The sequence below is a fragment of the Dermacentor albipictus genome, unplaced genomic scaffold, assembly GCF_038994185.2.
Source record: "Dermacentor albipictus isolate Rhodes 1998 colony unplaced genomic scaffold, USDA_Dalb.pri_finalv2 scaffold_224, whole genome shotgun sequence".
In the NCBI taxonomy this organism is placed as follows: Eukaryota; Metazoa; Arthropoda; class Arachnida; order Ixodida; family Ixodidae; genus Dermacentor; species Dermacentor albipictus.
The window spans coordinates 23,979-45,322 of NW_027225778.1; the positions used below are offsets into that span (position 1 = coordinate 23,979).

The following is a 21,344-nucleotide window of genomic DNA, read 5'->3' on the forward strand; positions in this document are numbered from 1 at the left end:
GCCTCCATACAGTGAATCATTCAAGGTAGCAGGCAAGCGATTCCAGTTCGTGCTAGACTCTCAGCGTCTGCAACTTGTGCGCTGACGCGGGTGCTTGGTTATTATCATAGGTAGACGGCTATCATAGGCACTATTACAATACTAAGGCACGTAAGCGTAAAGTCTAGGCTCGACTACTTCGGATGACAGATTGACTTTTACTCGCAACATAGTTAAATATAAAGAAAAGAAAGGCAGAGAACGAAAATTTTATGCATATGCCACGCAGTGTGGGAATAGATTTAAGCGAAGCATTCTGTCATGGATGCTTTCGTTGACGATAATTAGCGCCGATGTTAATGACGAAAGTTTAATTTCGGCAACGTTTAGTTTATCACGTTACCTTGCGTGCACCACTGCTGTTTGTCTGTGTAGTGCGCAGAACATACAGGGAGAGGGGTTTCCTTGAGGCGTAGTTGTGCGCCGCATTTCATAACCTCGGAGTGGGTTAAGCTTAGGCATTGCCTCGCATGGCACATCCAATTGTGGCAGAAGTATTAAACTTGAATTGGTTAATGGGGCATTTCGTGCCAAAACCAGAATTAGAGTATGAGGCACGCCGTACTAGCAGACTCCGGGTTCATTTTGACAGGCTAATATCCTTTAAAGGGCCCCTGAAGCGGTTCAGACAAATTTTGTAGACGCGTAGGGTACAGCTTAAGTAGAACATTCGCACCACAATTTAAGTGAAGCGTTACGTATTAATGAAGGTACAAGCAATTACAAGGTACCCTTCTCCCTAGCCATGCTGTTCCTTCTCAGCTCGCTCGCCGAGCCATCGTTGCTAAGCTCCACCTTCACTGGTTCTCCATCACGATGCGACGTCACATCGTCCACTCCCGGTTGTTGTGGAACACCCCCCGCCCGCGCGAAACCTCTCCGCTGGCCGCTTGGCCGTCCACACCACGCGAGATCTATCGAAGCAGCGTTCCTTGCGAGCATTCTGTCGCAGCGCCGAACGTGTATGGTATTCGGTTAAGCACACACTAGCGGAACGTTTCGACAAAAGGGTGGAAGCATAAACTCAAGATGATGAAGGAACTGATGAACCGTAGACGTACGTCAGCTGCCTGATTAGGTCTCCACGGTCCAGCCACCCGTGGGCACAGAGCTTAACCAGCCAAAGAGCTGATATTGCTCTAACCAAGTGTAAAACATTTTAAACATTTACAAAACAACGTATAAACAACAACAATCCTGCGAAAAATTTACACCAGCAGCAAAGAAGAATACATTTTGTTACTGACGGATGTAACATTTTGTTATCGGATGGCGCAAATCGAGGCGCCGATCCGATAGCGGCACTCCGATGCACTGCAGTCAGTTCGCTCGTCTACTGGCGCACAGAGGGACACGATGTCGAAGCTTGACATATTGCCAGCCTCTACGTTTGCAGTCCAACATGCAACAAAGTCAAATAATAGCGCTCGCGAAAAGACAGACCGACACTGACGGCGGAGTTCTCGTCAAAGTCGGAGCAAGTTGTAACACAAGCAGACGGCACTTGCTGGGTGCAGGAAGTGCTTAAGTGTACTGAAAAATTTTGCTTGTGCATTGCCTCTATGTTACTTTCTTTTTATAAAAACAAAGTAACTAACATTCCAACTTTTACAAACATCATTTGGTTACCGTAAAGTTGGAAAAATCATCGATCACGCGCCCTCGTCAGCCAATCGGATAGCTCGCCCCCCGGACGTCATTGAGGTGATTTGCATAATATGGGTAGGGTTGGCTTAAAATTCCTCCGTGCAGTGTGCTGCGATCGGCAGCGATGTGCATTTCTAATGGCGTTTTTCACTGGTCGAACTGGAGCAGCCGCCTGAATCCTCGAGCGAGCGCTCGGCTTTCACGAATCCTAGTCTGCCAGTGGAGCGCACGAACGCTCTGCGGGAGATCACACAGGAAGTGTACGTGCACGTGACACAAACCGGTTCCGCAAACTATGCCCAGCACAATGTTGTGCGTACCAACCGGGTACCGATTTCGCTTGAAGACGGAAGTGACGCCATGTGACGCGTTCTATTTCCGCCCGAATCCGCGTCTCGGCGGCGGAGCAAGTGAGAGCGATCCGGGGCGGAGCGAGTTGATCCGAAACGACCAGTGGAACGCGCGAACCCGCTCCAGATCGACCAGTGAAATTCGGATGCGTTGCCGCGGAGCAAAAAATCCTGCTCCGAATCGACGAGTGAAAAACGCCATAAGATCTTATAATAAATCACACGCTTTACGCGGAGCACTTATATGCGTTAAATAATGATCACAAGGACCTACTGTAACGACTCTGTACGTTTGTACAATATTGTCAAAATCGTTTCAGGGTCCCTTTAACTTGTCCGAAAATCTAGGTGCACGTGGGTTTTCTACTTCGCCCCCGTCGAAATGCGGTGGCCGCGGTTGTGATCAAATCCACGACCTCTAGGAATGCAATAACAGCAAAGCTACCCCGGCGGGCACAGAAATGTTCATTTAACTGTCGACTGCTTCGCTAGTGTTGACTGGACGTTGCAGTGCGCTTTAATTAATGCGCCTCTGCTACTGCGTGCCCTGCGTAGTTTGTCCGCTTGAGATATTTGCAAGGTGTTCATTTTTCAGAAATAGCAGCAACATGCTGTACCGTAATGAACCAAAGCTTATCCAGCTCGTATAGTAGTAGGCTTTGCTCGCCATCCATCCGGACCTCCCACTTCCCTTGTATGAGAACTGCCTTTTGTCCACCCTCCAATCTACAGATTTGTCTACGTCCCCTCTGTACTCGCACCTTAGTAGAAAAGGAAGCGCTGCAGCTGCATCTTCTGAGGGGACTCACGCATAATTACAGGTATCAAGAGGTGGGCGGAAAACTAGTTTTTATCGTCGCGTTTCTTCGCCGACTCCTTCCTGTCATGCATGCACACCCAGTGACCCACCCCCACCTCCCACGACGCGGTGTGCTTCGCTTTAAAACACTGCTGTCAATGCCACGTGCTCCTATTTTCAAGTCGTGTGGCTTTCTCGCATAACTTTAGAACCAAATATGGCCGACCGAGTTGCAAAAATCTTTCGCGGCCGCCATCTTGACCCGTGAAAATTCATGCACGAAGGCGGCCGCCCCATCGTCGTTGCAATGTCGCGAGTGATGGCTTCTGCAATTGCCTTAGCTCAGTGCCAGGAGCAGTTTGTAAGAGCTCCACTGCAAGCTGAAATGTTGCAATCATAATGGCGTGACAAAGCTGATCGAGAGACTACAAAAGTATATAGCATTGGCATGCAGGCGCAGACACTCCCCTTCGCATCTACTATTTACAGCGAGGACTTGTTGCGCCACTGTTGGGCGTAAATTCTTATAACGCAGAACAGCTGCTTTAGCAGGTCCTGACATAGTAACCTGCATTCGTAAACAAATTTCTCAAGCACCTCATGCGAGACGTAAATTATCGACATACACGGTGCTAAACAAATTCTCGTATAGCTACCGACGATATGCCGTAAGTCTGTACTGTCAACGGCGAGCGCATGCCTTCATAGCGGCGCCTAGCGTTCAGCAGTATAGCAAACTATATAGTATAGTATACTATAGTATAGTATAGTACAGTATAGTATGGTATAGTATAGTATGGTATGGTATAGTAAAAAAAGCAGGCGCAAGGAGAGTGTTGAAATTTGCATATGTATATACATTCTTGCTAATCGTGTCGTCCCCACAAATATCTGTTTTTTTTTTTTAAGAAAGGACTTACCTCCATGTGAATATTTTTGATATAATGTCCAGAGGGACGTTGACATGTATAATAAAGTATTTCTGAACGCTCCCACTGTATCTGGCGCCCAATGCAACTGAATTGTCTTTATAAGTATGACAGCAAACATAGGGAGAGAATATGCCCCCTTCCTGTAGTTCTATAGCAACGTAAATAAACACAACTATAATCCAAGTTTATGTCTTGGAGGTATGCTGAAATATTTCAGCGTCATTGAAGCATGTTCCCTATTTCAGCATCTATTAAGACAAAAGCGCCGCAATGAAAATACCCTTTTCAAATGATTAGGCAAACCCTGCGCCTGCCCCTGGCTGTAGTGACCATGTCAAGATAGTGTTAATGTTATTTTACATGCGCCTAGCTGACATAAACCACTGAGGACAAAAAGCGACCGCTTCGCAATTATGGGCCCGTGTTTTCAGCGGTCGTCATTGAAATGTCGTGCATGCGCACGCAAGATCCGAGATGCAGCGCTAGCTTCACCTTACTACGTTAAGGAGCAACGACGTTCGTCCAACTCTCGGCCGTTTCGGTTCGGCGACGAAATGTCTCTCTCAAGAACCAAAGAAGGAAAGGCCATATACGCGAGTTCTCATTAACAATTCAAACCGCCTACATTGACGACTGGCATCGTCATTTTCCAAACATGCGTCCACGCTTCTTGCGCGAGCGCTCACAAAAACGTTGTAAAATATAATTTCTACCTAAAATTTGTTGCCGTAATATAATGCATCGACAAGACACGAGAAATTGACTCACCTTATACGAGTGCCGGATACTTCGAGTTGTCGTCCCTTACGGCTGCACGTGGCGTCGGTCCTGATAGGTGATGCGACCGCTCAAAAAATATCCACGCACTTCACTCCAGGCAAGCAAAAGCGAAATGACAGAGCAAATCTTCCGTTCGTCTCGTGCTGTCAGGCTAGCCTGCTCCTACTGAGTCGAACACGATTGTAGATGAGCGAGACTAAATTGCTTGCCGAAAAGAGAGGCACCACTTCTGGACACTTTCAGTATGAAATTCACGTGATCCATTCCAAATATATTTAGTGGTTCGAAGGAAGGAGGAGATGACGCTCCACTCTCCCCACCCCGTTCTCTGCCCACTTCCCCCACTCCACTCTCCGCCCTTGGTGCAGGCAAAATTCCACGAAACTGTCGAACCCTTCCGAACTGAATAGTGCGAGGCCACCGACCTCCACGAAGAATCAATTGGCAGCATTCAGAATTCCAGAGATCTGCTGACCCTTGCTGTGGGGGCCGGTTTTATGCACTTTGGGCTTCTACTTCCACGAAAGAGGAAAGCCACGTGCTTGACATTAGCACAGGACCTACCACGTCATGTCCACGATGGGACGCCCTAAGGGATACTAAGCGGAACCGGCCCATTGTTAATGAGAGAGTGGCCACAAGCCGACCCGTGTCGCAATCCGCCTTTTTCATTTTTCTGCGCTGCCCCGTGCCGCATGCCACTGAAAACTTTCCGGAAGGATCCCGGAGTTTTCGCCGGTTGATTTGTGTACCTTCGCCCACGTTGTGTGCACGTCGATTGTGCGTTTCGTTGATCGCGAATCATTGTTCATGGCTTCTGCGGGACCGCACGTAGTTCCTGGAAACCATGCAGCACTGACCGCCTGCTGGGTGCATAGAGTGTCTCACTATAACACCTAGAGGCAAATCTGGCGCCACCGTCTATGGGTGTTTCCTAAGGTGCCCTGTGCCGTCATGGGAATGACGGTGTACGTGTCTGCGAGGCTTGTTTTGGCTGGTGTTGTAAGAGGCTTAGCCGAAAACTTAGATTTGGGTACGTAAATAATGCATTCTTAAAGTGAGATCTTCATAAAATGTTTCCATTCACGTATATAACATCTTCTATACAATACTCGAGTTCTAGACTCACCTGTGCCGGATTGAATTGTGGTACCGCACGGCTGCACGTGGCGTCGGTCCTGATAGGCGATGCGACCGCTGAAACGATATCCACAAACTTCACTCCAGGCAAGCAAGAGTGTAATGACAGAGAGCAACTCTTCCTCTGTTCTCGTGCTATCAGGCTAGCCTGCTCCTACTGAGTCGAGCGCGATTGTGGATGAGCGAGACCAAATTGCTTGAAAAGAGAGGCACCACTTTTGGACACTTTAAACAAGAACGTCTGGTTTTGTATTACAAATGTATATAGTGATTCTGAGGAAGAAGAAAATCACCCTCTACTCTCCCCACCCCATTTTTCCGAAGTGGTTGCCCTTGGTGCCGGTAAAGTTCCACGAAAGTGCCGAAGCCTTCCCTGGGTCGAACTGAATAGTCGGGGGCCACAGAGCACCACGACGAATTTATGGGCAGCCTTCAGAATTCCACAGATCTGCTGATCCTTAGCTTGGAGACCTGTTCTATCCAGCTTGGACTTGTACTTCCACGGAAGAGACAAACGACGCCGTTGACATCAACACCGGACCGGCCCCGTCCTGTCCACGATGGGGCGTCCAAAGGAATATTAAGTGGAACCGGCCCATTGTGACAGAGAGTGTCGCCACCAGCTGACCCATGTCGCAATCCGCCTTTTTTATTTTCCTGTGCTGCCGCATGCGGCACGGCGCTGAAAATGTTTTGAAAGGATCCCGAGGCTTTCACCGGTTCATTTGTGTACCTGCGCCCAGTTTGAGGGCGCGTCGATTGTGCGTTTCGTGGATCGCGAATCATCATTAATGGCTTCTTCGAGTCCGTACGTAGTTCCTAGAAACCATGTTGCACTCACCAACTGCTGGGTGCTTAAATTGACTCACTATAACACCTAGAGGCATATCTATTTTGTCCTCAAGATAACCATCGCATTCTTTTTATGGGACCCATGTCGGATATTATGGATTTACAGGGCAAAAAGACAATGCCGAAGCACATAGCTTATTCATATGTATCATGCTGGTACGCCAACCGCAGTGATCACTGTGTTGTACAGCGCCATCGGCCTCATGCAGGAGGCTAGTGTAGACATATAGTGATTTCAAGCCTACTAGACTTGAATCGTCGCGAGAACGACACCGCTGTATCACAACTATTTGATTGCGTTTGCGGCTTAGATGTTGCATAGTTGACTTAGGTTGACCGTACACGAGCAGGCGATCTAGCTTTAGTCCTTACGCCAAGCAATCAGGTAGTGAGCAGGTTTACCATTTCATGCAGGTAATACAGAGACGCTGGTTGTCTTCGTTGAATCAAAACCGATATACGCAAAACAGTTCACAACACATACTGCCGCTGACAATGCGCATCACATCTTTGCGCCCCCAAGAGATATTTCCCCGTACTGTAGTTACCTATACACCGAAAGATTCCCCTGACAACCTTATACGAACGGAAATTGCGTAAATTTCACCAAGTACTGTCTAAAACATCTCGAAATCATTCCGCAGCACGCATAAGCAATAATTTCAAGCAGCGCCGCGGCGGATCGCACAAGCCAGCAGAAAGAAAGGCTCGCAGCGTGCCCTTTCCTCCTCGCCCACTGAAAAGGTCTGTTGAGTTTGGTTACGAGTAGTGCTACCCTCTCGTTGATGCTGTAGAATTCGTCAATGTTGCCCGCTATGTCTTTATGGATTACGAATCCCACCCCGTATGGCTTGTTATGCGGAAGACCTCTATAGAAGAGGACATGACCGTTATTCAGCAATGTGTAAGCCTCACCAGGTCTTCTAATGTCACTAAGGCCGATAATGTCCCAAACAATGTCTGATAGTTCTTCGAAGAGTCCTGCTGAGCTTGCCCCACTCGTGAGGGTTCGGGTGTTAAACTTTGCAAGGGTCAGTTTCCATTGGCGGCCTGTCCGGAGCCAGATATTCTTAGCACCCTCTGCTGCGTTGCAAGTCTGACCGCCGCCTTGGTCAGGTGCTCCGCAGCCACTGGAGGCTGAGGGCCATTTCATTGAGGAGATGATTTCATTAGTAAGGTTGTGGCGGAATAATGCACCAGGGAGGCCAATTGCTGTTCTGGTGAGGGAGTGTCTTTGTTCAAGCATAGTCGGCCTTCCTAATTTGGTTGCACCTTGATTACTATAGCCCCATTCGCTCTCGGCATCTTTCGCCGGTGTCAGGTGCCACTCCAAGCCTACATATGCAGTGCACTGGAGGATGTCATACGCAGATACACCACCGTTAAAAAAAAAGAAAAAACACAGAAAGAGAAATAGGGGCCGATTGGAACTTCCGACTACCGCAACCCAGCGTAAGGCTTAGCTCAGTAAGATATTTCCGCAGGTGGTTAAGCTACCTTGTCTCTGACAATTACGGCTCAGAGGGCCCTTCATGCGTAAGAGATCCGCTAATTTGTCCACCCTTTGCAGGTTTTTGCTGATCGCTGTAGGTTGCACGACATAGTGCCAATTCTCGGTTGCCGTAATCTCTTGTTTCCCGGATCTTACGCTTGCACGCGGTCTTGACCGCGCCTAGGTACACGATACATTTTTGCTAAATTTGAAGAGGGCTTGACACTTGTGTGCAAAAAATAAAACAGGGAAGCCTTTCAGCGCTTACCAAGAGGCTCCGGGTGCCGTATGATCCACTCGTCCCGACTGCTTGTCTCTTATCGTCCGAACACCCGCGTTCCCGGGTGGTAGTCAGAATGTTCAGTCGCACTATCGGGCTGAGATTCGCACAAAGCAGGCGACCTTGACGGTTCTCAGTAGTGTCTTCACCCTTTCTACAGCTTTGGACCGTGATTATACTAGGACTAATGAGAAGGACGGAATGGCGGGGGGGGGGGGGGGTAACTGACTTCGTAGTTTTTCTAGGAACGCAGCGACCCTAAACACTAGGGAGACGGCAGTTGTATGCCTCATTTAACCTACAGTGTTCCTTTCATCGATAGTCAAGGTCGGCCAATCTGAGCTCGGTTAAACCGCACACATGGCACTAAACTGGAGAAACCGCGTAGTTTATGACCTGCACGTGAATGGCCATAAATAATAGAGGAAACAAAATTACAACCAGTGTTTGAAGAAAAAATATTTAAGAGGGTCCCTGTGCGGATGGTCGTGGCGAAGATATGTAATTCTCTGTTATAATGATAAACTTAAAGAAAAGAGATAAAGAAAAGGAAGGAAATCGGGGTTTTGAACTCGTGATCCTTGGATGTTCGCCAGAAAGATGGCTCAGTTAGGTTGGTCTGCCAGGCCCCAGGTTACCTTGAAGCGGCACAGCCCCTGTCCTGATCTTCGTACCTAAGTGGAAAGGCGCTGACGTTGTCGGCGATGGTTGAGTCCCAGTGGTTGGAAGGCATACTTTCTTGGGAAAATGGCCGACTGTCAATAAGAGGAAACTCGAGCGGCTCTAGAGGCTACAGGAAAAGCTTAAGCAGGTGCGAGGCGACGTTCGCACGCTTAGCGCCTTAGCGTGGGAAATTCGCCGAGCAAGAATCCCAAGGAATGCTGCTCGCACGAAATCGTAAAATTACAATTCCAACCTAAATCGCGAACAGCGTGCTGGTTTCTATCACTATGAATCAGGGTCATTTCATTTCCCTCAACATCTCACAACACATTCTGGCCAGCTCTGAGTTCCTTCACAAGCTGCGAGGCGAAATTTCAGGTCAAAGACGTCAGTGTAGAATGCTGTTGCAGTTCCTGCCGTGACAACTGTGCTTTAAACCAAATCAGTTCTCTAAATTCGAGAGTTTGAAATAAGGTGTGACGTTTCCTGCCTAAAAAGCAGCCTTCTCCTTTCTTATCGCGAATGATATTTGTCAGTATATAGAGGCATAACTTCAAAAAAAAATCAACAGAACACATTTGCCATAGATATTGCTGATAACAAAGAGCCCTATGTTGAACTGTAGCCATTCACCGATCTGATGTGATAACTTTACCTTGATCCCCCGTTTATATTTCCAATCACACATCATTTATGCTTGAAACTCGCTTCCCAACTTTCCCTTCACCTAAACCATCGCGTCTAGACATCCACATTCTACACGCGCACTCGTGCTATTGTTTGTCAAGAGTTTTGCAGGCCTCTAATTCTAGATCTGAGCCAGAGTCATGGGATGCGCTCAAGGTGCAGTGGCGTATGCATTGTTCAGCCGGAAGACGTGCACTCGGACGACGTGTGTCAGAAAACCTGGCGGATACTGCCACGAAGCTCCGTGTTGCCCTTCGGGTCAATCAACTGACTCCGTTGATGCCGTCATGGCAGCGTTCACTTTGTCAGCTGCTGCTTGGCGATGCATGCGTAATCCGTGTGCACACCCTGTAGTTTTGCGGTTTGCAAGAAACTCGATTTTTAGACAGGCGCATGCATTCGGTTCGGCGCCGCAAGAGCACTTCGGGTTGCGTCGCCTCCCTCTCCTAATTATTCGCTCATTGTAACGCATATTGAAAACATGGCCCGTACGACTATGCAAATAGATTTTTTCTCTCGTGGATTTCGTGTAATGCTTAGTGGGCTGCCTCAGGTTCCACTTGAGAGAGAGAGAGAGAGGAAAGGGGAAAGGCAGGGAGGTTAACCAGAGAAAACGATTCTCCTTGCACAAGACTTCTGCAGCATCAGCCTCTAGCCGCCCTTGGAAGAGCGCCAGCGGTTTGAATGAGAAGCGTTGTTCAGGGAGGGAACGTATATGTGGGAAAATGGCTTTTGGGGGTCTAGTGTCTGGCAAAATCTTGTCCAACGTCGAGATGCCAATCTATCCAATCTATCCATGTGACGTTGAAGCCTCCTTTGTAGTCGTCTGGCTGTCCTAAGGTCTTCGACGGATTTTCTGCGCTGGTAACGGCGCTCCGCACGACGACGGAGTGCACGAAGTCGCTCCAACTCTACATCCAATTCCGTGTGCTTCGACGAAACCGTGACCGTGCGCTCGTCGTGTAGCATTGCAGACTTTATTGCTTCCTCTAATCCAGAGGACAACCCCTCTCGACAAGCGTCTTCCATGGTGGAAGTAAAATTGGTCCAATCAATTAATCGAATGGTCTTCCGTGAGATGGGACTGGACATCCCTTTGATGACAAGGTATGTGGGAATGTGATCACTCCCGTGTGTCTCAATATCCGAAAGCCATTTAACCTATCTTGTGAAAGTGCTGGAGACGAAAGCTAGGTCAAGACAGCTGCCATAATTCACGCCTCGCATAAACGTTGGGCTGCCGTCATTCAGCAAAGAAAGGCCGTGGTTGCAGGTGACATTTGCAAGTCTTTGCCCTCTTGCATTTGTCCTTGTGCTTCCCCATGCTATATGGTGCGGATTAAAATCTCCGATGATGACATATGGGGCTGGACACGCAGACAAGATAATCGTTAATCGTTTGGGATCGAAAATTCTTGAAGGCGCTATATAAACGCCTACAAGTGTAAACATGAGTTTGCCCTTTTTAATTGTTAGGCAAACATATTGATTCTTATCATGAGGTGGAATCGGCTGGCGAACATATGTCAGTTTTTGACGAATGAAAACGACGACTTTGCTGCATGCAACAGTTGTTGCGGATGTAACAGCTTCGTATCCCGATAATCTGACTGCTTTTGACACATTAGGCTCACATATGACAATGATTGGGAACAAATTAGTATATATATACTGACGAAAGTCTGAAAGGCGTAATTTTAGACCTCTTGCGTTCCACTGTATGATTGACGCTGCCTTGACTTCCTCTCGAAACGATGGGCGATGGTTGGCCATGTCTCTATTCGAGGGACTCAAGCACTGGGCTTAAGGCGTCCAGTACTTTCAGTGCATTTTGAGCAGACGTAGTTCCAAGGTTCGACAGAATCACTGGAATGGCATCTATGAGGGGAAGCAGCATTGAAAGGACTTGACAATCTGCTTTGGGCGTGGCATCAGCGGCAGGAGTAGGCTCCCGAGCGGCCTTGACAATTTGTAATTCTGTGGGAGATTGCTGGCTCGGACGCGCAGGCCATTCTTCTTGAGACAAATTCCTTTCAGGCGACTTCCTTGTGCTGTTCAGCCCCTTTTTGGCCTGATTGGAGAATGTGGGTGCTACAATGGAAGCGGCCCTCTCCTTTCGCGGCTCTGCCTTTCTTGAGGAGGTTCGGTGACGCCGATGCCGGATCGTTGCAGCAGCCTCCCTGTGTGTCGAATTGTCCCAAATCATTTGCTTGAGAACATCGACCTCTTGATGCTAGGGCAGCCCCTAGACGTGGCAGCATGGGACCCATTAGAGTTGCCGCACTTCAGTACAGTAGCCGAGCACGTCTACTCCGCGTGAGGTTCAGCACAATGGGGACACAGTATCGAGTTTGGGCAGACACCCTTGACATGTCCAAGCCTAAAGCACTGATGGCATTGAAGAGGCTTTTGTACGAAGAGCCGAACAGGGTGTCGGAAGTGACAGACTTTGACGTGTGTTGGTAAGCAATCTCCTTTGAAGATCAGTTTGACGCAGCGCGATGTTGCAAGGCGGCTCACAAGCGTGATGCCAACACCCTCACTTGCTGGTTTGATGAGGTTCCACTTGAGGTAGCTGACCGTCTTTGCGCCCGACCATCAGCGGATGAAGAGAAGGGAGCATTATCTTCCATGAAGCGTGGCTCGGCCCCAGGGCTGGACGGGTTACCCATTCAGTTTTATCTGACGTTCTGGGAAGATATGGGTGCCAGTTTTGTATCTGTTATCAGCCGCTACTTTGAGGACAGAGAGAACACCTTCAAGCATCTGTCCCTGACAGAGAGATGTTCAGACCAGGAAGTACATTCTTGATAAAGTTATTCCTCAGAATTTTGAGAATGGCAGCCCACAAACAAATGCCACGAAAAAAAAACAACGGCAGCACATCCATAATTCCATTGAGACTTAAATTTTAGAAGTGCGAAACAATTACAGAGCGGAAACCTGAAAGTGATGCTATTTTATTAGACCCGGATTTGCACTACCTCCGTGATCGGCCCAGAAAAGAGATTTGAAACATACCCGATACGGAAAAATGGTGTTCGCCAAGAAAGACATTGGCTTTCATTTTTATATTGCTTTTAATTTTGTTGTCACCTCTTACATGTTACCTTTGGCGATGTTTCATTTCCCCTCTATGTAATATTTTTCAACCCAGGGCCTCTAGTTTGTACTGAAATAAAATTTTCAAAATAAATAAAATGAGATAGTCCGATGGAAGGATTCAAAGAGAGGTTGTCTAACGCAACAGCTCGTTTTTACATAGGCTGCATACGTTTACGCTAATAGGTACTGCCACTACAGCTACGAACGTTGCACTTCGTGTAATCATGCCCATCGCATTCATTGCTTGGCCCTCACGTCGAAACTAATTTTTTTTTTACGAATTACCAAAGTCACTCGTTCACCTCAACAGTCTCTGAAAAGATTGAAAACGATGATTTAAAGAGACTGACAACTAATTTCTATGGTACCCATTGTTTTAGTGCAACGGAAAGCTTACTGCACTGAGTATCCAATCACATAGTGGTAACGCGCAAAACGGCATGGCACATATTTAGTGAAAATTTTCCGATATGCTTTTACCGATCTTGTCGTGCTCATTAAACTTGCTGGAAAGAGGGATAGAAGAGTGCGATATCCATGAAACGCTGGTGTTAGTGGGAAGCCGACATGTGCGGCTCAAAGTGACGAAGAATGTAGTGGCCTAGCAAGAAAAGTATTTGGGGGGGGGGGGGCTGTTCTTTGCCAAAAACTACAACTCCTCCCTCTTCTTCACGTCTTTCTCTCTATCTCTCTCCACACACACACACACACACACACACGCACACACACACACACACACACACACACATATATATATATATATATATATATATATATATTACGAACCAGAAGTAAGGGAACCGAGGCGCATCAATTTTGTTGACCACAACATATGCCAATAAACAAGGACACCCAGAGCAACGTAGGCGAAATTACGCACTTATTAAGTAAAAAATGAGAATCAAATGGGAATGAAAATGGTTGAAGAACTGGCAGGTGATATACGAACCACCGTGCGATTCTCTTGCCAATTGAGCTACTGCGGGGACCCCGGTTTGCCATTCACTCTATGCGGTTTACTGCTACAACTAAACCTGGGAGTGTTAGCCGGCGCCACCCCCCACGAACCTAGGCGTCGAATGTGAAACACCTTTGTTGTCGCAGGAGTCACGAGACGGTGATCTATTTGGGTGACGGCAGCTGGTCGATAAACGCACACAACGTAAATCAAGGCATCAATGTTGGCGGATTCGAGACCCTCGTAATGTAATGACGAGAAGAAAGGGAGCCGAGGGGCCCGATTTTTATTAACCATGTCATAAGAAACCAACGAGGGCACCAAGGAGAACATCATAGGGTAAATTACTTGTACTTACTAATCGAATTAAATAAATGATAAATTAATGGAGATGAAAGTGGATCAAGTGATATTCTTACCATTTGAGATACCGCGGCGCCGTTTTGCCATCCACCATCTGGGGTGTCGGTACTTTTCTACTATACTAACCCTGGGAGTGTTAAATTTCTGCATTTCTTGTATACACAGCATGCACTTTATTTATTAAATGGCCACAAACAGTCTTTTTGCCATGGCATGCCCGTTTATTGCAATTTTTATTTACAGGCAACAAAAAACACAAATCAGTCGACCAGTTTGTTGACGTGCCACTGTGGCTTTGACATTCTGCTGCTAACACAAGGTGAGTGGTTCCTGCGTGAATGAAACTCACTTTATGGTGGTAAAATTACTAGAAATTGTCACTGCGCCTAGTTTTTCACTGCCCTCCGCCCCCCATCTATATGCCGTCCACATCTACTGTGTCAGTATCTCATCGTAATAGAGTTAGGCAATCGATATGCTTGGCTAATCCTAACATCACTAGTGTTTTTGGTCTGGGAAGCTAATTGTGTCCATTGAGTTTCACCTCTGCAGTATCAACGCTTGGTTTGAGATGAGAACTATACATACTCTGGTACGTCTAGTTCAAGAACGAAACGCCTTCTGACTGTCGATGTAGCATTAAATACCGAGATAATAAGTGCGATAATATAACTATACCTGACCGTTTATGTAGAGCGCGTGGTACTGTATACTAGACTTTTCCTCTGTGTGAAAAGTAACTTAAGTACAATGCTTTAAAAGGAAAGATGAATCCGTTGAGGGAAATAAACGAAACTCCGTCACGTTCAATTCAAATACGTTCAAGTTTTTGTCTCTTGTCTCTCACATTCTACGCTTGTAGCGAACTGATTCCAGATCTAAATGCTAGCTCGGGCTCCACTCCAGAAACATGCATGGATTATTTCGTACTTTCGTCAGGCATGACGATTACAATGCACAGTACAACACTGACAATTGACACTTTACGGACACAGTGATACAAGAGTACAAGAATGGTCTCGGCACTCAAACACAGGGTCTTAGACACGCCGGAAGACGCATGTCCGCTTTATTGCATGTTACTAATTACCTCAATAAAACCATGGCCATTACTTTGCAGAACACTAGCGCCTAATAAGTGCTTTAAATCACTCGCTCCGAACTGCACAATGCAAATTAAAACAGCTAAATGTAGTATCGGGTGAGAAAGATATACACCTAAGCTTTGTTTCAGGACTGAAATCATGGTCAACAAAGAAAGATGGGCACGCCACTATGGTTGCAAAACTGGCACGTGTCAAGCAAACTCCAATCGCCATTCATGTCACGTGAAGTAATACAACGGAAACGAGCGGACGCCTCCTCCACTGCTTCAACGCCACCACCTCAAAGCACATTCAATTGACGCTGAAACACTTCCACATCGGCGATGGCAAATGGTGTTCAATGGCTTCCTAGCACCTTCCTGGGTCGGCGATGTAACGAGTGGGAAAAGTCAAGTTGTGAACAACCGAGCCCTACTAGATGAAACGTAGCAGCCCCTCTCTACAGCCGCACTTCGACGTCGGCAGGAGGAGCCACCTTGGTTTCTTCTTCCCTCGGGCTGCCAAGCTCTGCTGCCGAAGACTGCAGAATGAAGCAGATATTGGTAAAATTTATTGATTAGCATTAACAACACAACGACGAAGTGATACTCTTCCTCGTCTCCGTCTCAAACTGAAGGTTGTGTAGAAAATAAAAGCTACGTGCATGCCAACTCATTCAAAATAAGAGGTCGTGATATTCCATCACTTTCTACCTTATAAAACTCTGTTTTAGTTACGAATGAAGTATATATTGCAGAAGTCTAATCTTTCAATAAATCGCAGTTTATATGTTCCGTTTGTGTCGCTGTGTCATGACAGTACTGACAGTAGTTGAAGTTTGGGCATTATGATTTCGGGTCTCTCTTTTTAAGTACTATATACATAGAGCAAGAAGAAAGTATGACCAACCGCCACCTAACTCTTTTCAAAATCATATTTTTACTTGTGTAACATCTTAATTTGTGGGCCTTGAAAATAAAACCGTGAGGAAATGATGGCCATTAGCAAGTTAATTTATGAAAAGTCATTTAATTAACTCGAGTGAAATTCTCAATTGTGTCCTACACAGTTACTTACTGCGCGGCCCTGTGTCGCGGCCCCGAGAAATGAAACCAAATGTAGTCCGTAGACCAGCTAGTATAAAACATGTTCTAGGTTCGTTTAGCGATGTTGGCATTCTTTATATGGTAAATGCCGAATACATTCGGTTAATGCGAAAGATGACTAGATGAAATGGCATGTCAGATTTCGGTATATATACACGGCCACAAAAAAAGAAGCAATTGGTAAATGCTACACGGTATCTCAACTGTCAAGCTCGTTTATTATTATTTTTTCCCTTTCATTCTATTCCTCCTACTACCATTTTGTTCTCACTGATTGAGCTAACAAGGCCTGCCTAAGTGACATGGTATGTTCACCTTTGAATAAACTCACTCGCCTGTACAGCTGTCAACGAAAAAGAAATCCGACCATCTGGAACCAATTGGTTTGTCTGTGATGTGATCACAAGATTATTGTTTATGAAAAATGGTGAATACCCCATGTGAATGTAACACTATCCAAAACGACAATGAATATTTACTAATTATGCGCCTTCTGAGCTTGGGCGTTTTATACTATCAAACCAAATATGTGGCGCATAGAAAAATCAATCTGAGCTTTACGATTAAGTCATGAAAAGGCTAATGCCGACCGCAGCAGGAATGTGACAAACTCAACAAATTCATCGCAAGTTTTTGTCGAATTCCTTTTCAGAAATCTTCGACATATTTGTGTTATTTTCATTTTTTGTTTATAGACAGCCACATTCGCTCTCGTCATGCGTTGTTAAACGAGGTATTGCTGCAAGCCCCGACCCTATGAAAACGGCGAAAAATAAAGCCTCTAGATTGTTTTCACCGACCTTGACTGGCTCAACATGACACGACGTCCGCTATCTTCAGGAAACTTCGAATGTGGAGCCAGCAGTCGTGGCCAATGTCGGCGAGCTGACGCCTCCTGGCACCGGGATGACTGAGGCACTGCACCACCTCCTTGACGACGCCAGTCATTGTCATAAATTCGTCAATGCTGCTCCTGCGGACGCGAAGCAGGGCGCTGCGGATCCTCTTCTTGGCTTCGGTCTTAGTGACGTCAGCACCTTCCATCACCCTTTCGAGGAGACGCGGGTGGTCACGCATCAGCTCGATGGCGCGGGCACCCTCGACGCCATTTTGTTCGCCCAGCACGAAGTCTGCAGCGTCCAAGACGGCGGATGCATTCTTCCTGGCCACTTCCTGCGTGTACAGAGATGAGCCATGGTTGGTACAAAGCTAAATAAATGTAAGCCTGCGAAAGTCAAACGCTCCAAGCATTTCTATAGTCTACGCGAAAACGGAACTGAAGTGGATAGCGCGTGCGAATCGATAAGAAAATTGGAGGTATAACCGTGCACATACTATAAAAACATGACGTGCCGTCTCGATCACAGCATCGCTTGCTTCACCCCAGAAATAATCTCGTAGATAGCCGATATGAAGTCTACGCAACGTGATTATGAGCATTTTAACGTCGAGCGCCATCCAGGGCAACCACAGGATTTCACATAGAGCAAACAAACATTGCAGGCGAACGCCGTTGTAAGTGCAGAAACATCACCTTCATCATCATCATCATCATCATCATCATCATCATCAGCAGCAGCAGCAGCAGCAGCAGCAGCAGCAGTCTATTTTTACGTCATCTGCAGGACGAAGGCCTCTCACAGAAATCTCGAATCACCGCTGTGCGAGCTGATTCCAAGTGTAGCTTGCAAATTCCCGATTTCTTCACTCTACCAAAGTACGCAATATATTCCTTCACAAAATTTTCGCACGTGTGCAGTTGACGGAAGTGTCCGACGTGATTGACGAGCGTGCTGCGACATCGTGATGGCCGCAGTGCGTAACACATGCCTCCTCTGCAATGCAATGGGCCGTGAGGCTTGGCATCTGCCGACACGATAGATTGCTTGTGTTATTAAGCACTAAGCCGAAGCAAGCCCGCTCGCTCCACTGCTACGTATTTTGAAGCATTCACCGGTTACTAAAAACCTACTTGGCATAAATCGTGTCCCCAACGATAACTTACTGCTCCTGCCTGGTCTGTGTGCGTATATATATATATATATATATATATATATATATATATATATATATATATATATATATATATATATATATATATATATATATATATATGTGTGTATAGAAAACATGCAATGAATCCAAGGAAAGCATAGGTGAATTTATCTGTAGTTGAAATGTGGAAAATAGTAAAAAAAAAATGGAAATGATAGCGGACGAGTCGGTAACTTGTCGCCGTTGGGAGCTGGACCCACAACTTCAGCATCACTCGTGCGTTGGACTACCAGTTGTGCTACAGCCAAGGTCATCAATCCGGCCACTAACTTGGGTATCCATATTTACTAGATATATAAATAAGGCTGTAGGAGTGTTAGCCAGCACCCCTCCTGCTAAACGTATCTGTAACATCCCCCTTTATTTTTGCCCGGTGGTGAGGGTCTCGAATCTGGCAGCCTTGATGTCATTAGGTAGCGGGCGAAGGTTTATTAGCCACATGCCTACTGACCTAAGATCTCCTGTTACGTGACGCTGAACATGTTATTAAATTCGAACTACCTTTACACAGAGTCCTTAGCATTCTCAGACTCCCCTTGTCGAAGTTGCCTACGTTTATTTAGTAAACTATTTCAAGAACTTTCTAGAACTGTATATTTGCAGTTTCCTTTGTTCGCGACCATTCCTTTCCACTTGTTCGCGACCATTCAACGCATTAGTTTTAAATATGTTTGAGGTAAACATGGTGAATCGTTCTTTTTTTTAATTTTGCTTTGTGTAAAAGGGACACAGTATTTCCTTCGTTCTTTAACACAAAGTCTCAGTGACACATCTAGTCACCCCAGCGTAGCTTTCGAAATGACTTGCGACTTGGAAGTCTCCTGCCAGCGTTTCATTAATTCGGCTTTTGTATGACCATGTAGGACGCCGGTGAAGGAATCGTTGCGCTATTAAAACGCTTTATGGTTTTAAGGCCCGGTGACTCGTTTCGAAGTTCCCGCTTGAGACTTTCAAGCAGAGTTTGGAGCCAACATCTTTCACTACAACTGAGGCGAGGAGCGAAATAACGGAGTGCGGCTCCACGAGATATGCGTGCGACCTTTGACGCTTAGACGTCGCTGCTGAGCATTGACGTTAGCGATGCATATTCAGGTTGTCTTCCACAAATAACTTTAAATTTCAGTGGATCTCCTCTTGTGGTTACGTGCCCTGTTTGAAGCTTTTATCATTATTGTCATGTAGCGTCTCTTTCGTGCCACCGACGCTATTTTCACGACCATGAGAACGAGGAACATCGCGAAAAGAACACCGCCATCTTCTCAAGAACACATTGTTTTCCAATGCCCACGTACTGTAAACCTCGCGCACTGCAATGCTGCTTCTTCTCGCCTTCTAAATGCATGAATATATTGCACTCCTTTGAGCATCAGCCTTTAGCGTGAAGCCTCGAACTAATTACCCAGCATCAATGTTCCGCGATTACTTAGTGGTTAGCGCGTTCGACTCTGCAATGTACATTGCTCCAGTGACACGCAGGTGAGATTCCAGTGTGGTCGGCTGCGGAGATCCGTAGTAATTTTTTTTCTTCGCGCTTAGGTGAATGGTGGAGCTGGAGATTACAAGGTAGCTTGGAACGTCGAAACAAAGAATAATCGTTGTGCCACACCCAGCTTCGAGCACCTCACCGGTCTCGCAGTAACGCTTTCTGGTGGTTCGGTCATGCTCAACTCGCATATCTCGAACAAGCGTCTTTACGTGAACGTAAGGCGAAAAGCAGGTTCAATTTGATGAATACTACAAAAGGCACAGCAATTCAGGAAACCATGGATTAACAGATATCTTTACAGTAGAATTAGAGAACGTGATAAACTATACCATAACTTCATTAAACTAGGAGACATATCTATATTACGTGAATACAAAAAGTTCGCAAGAATGTGAACTCAGATTTGAAGAGAGCTCGTATTCAATATTATCAGGCAAGGTTTGCTTGGGTCTGCCGTAATCCCAGGAAAGCTTGGAACTCGGCACGTCTGGTCATAAGAAAAACAAAGGCTAGCCTTCCTACGACACTAACCATGACGGCGTTAAGTTCACTGAAGCCGACCTAGTGGACAAATTGAATAATCTGTTCCTAACCTCTGGTGCAGCAGGTCAGACAAATGGTACAACAAATGACTGTGAACAATACATTTCTTCTTCGTGCGCGCAATCTGTTTTCTTGGCCCCATGTAGTGAATTAGAAATAGTTACATACCTGAAATCGTTAAATGAGAATACTGCCGCTGGCTATGATGATATTGCCACGACAAACTTGGTGACATTCAAGTTGCGCGCCCTTTGCATTGGGTACTGTGCACGCCGTACAACGGTGTTGTTCAGCAACAACAGGCAGCGATCTTCGTGGCACGGGCAGCCAGTTAGACCCGGCTCGAATGCGCCACGCGCACGAGGTGTCACGAGAGGGGAAGAGGAAGACGGTTCGAGCCCAGTTTTGCGAACGCGACTGCCGCGGACTTCTTCGCGACCGCAGTGACTTTTCCTTGTGGGCACAAGTTCGCCTTTAATAAATATCGTTGTTTTACTAACATCGTTACAATATTAAGGCTGACCTTATTAAGCGCGTTGCTGAATTACTATGTGGCCCACTTTAACATCTCTGCAATAAAGTTTTCACTACGGGTAACTTTTCTGAAGGGATGAAGATAGGCAGAGTAGTAGTAATTCACAAAGGTGGTTCTCATAATGACGTGAATAACTATCGGCCTATATCTGTGCTACCTTTATTTTATAAAGTGTTAGAATATACATTAAAATCACGATTAATGAAGATTATTGGCGACCCCCAAATGCTTTTCAAACAGCAATTTGGCTTCGTGAAATGAAATCAACTGAAACAGCGTTGTTAGGTATTAAATAAAAAATAGTTAATGATATTGATAATTAGCAATACCTTCTTGGTTTATTTCTAGACTTTAAAAATGCGTTCGATTCTATTAAACATCACATTTTGTTTCGCAAACTCCCACACTACGGTGTTAGAGGTTTGGTGTTAAATTTGATAGGCAGTT

At 46.2% G+C, this 21,344-nt stretch overlaps 1 long non-coding RNA gene across 3 annotated transcripts in view; it reads left to right on the forward strand.

The window, feature by feature from the left end:
* The window catches only part of LOC139053805 (uncharacterized), a 37,173-nt gene extending 21,207 nt beyond the window's left edge, over positions 1-15,966 (forward strand). For all 3 annotated transcript variants that reach the window (XR_011510793.1, XR_011510795.1, XR_011510794.1), the window contains 2 exons: positions 14,331-14,406; positions 15,322-15,966. This is a non-coding gene — a long non-coding RNA (uncharacterized lncRNA). The remainder of the gene's footprint in view (positions 1-14,330; positions 14,407-15,321) is intronic.
* The last annotated feature ends 5,378 nt before the right edge of the window (positions 15,967-21,344 follow it).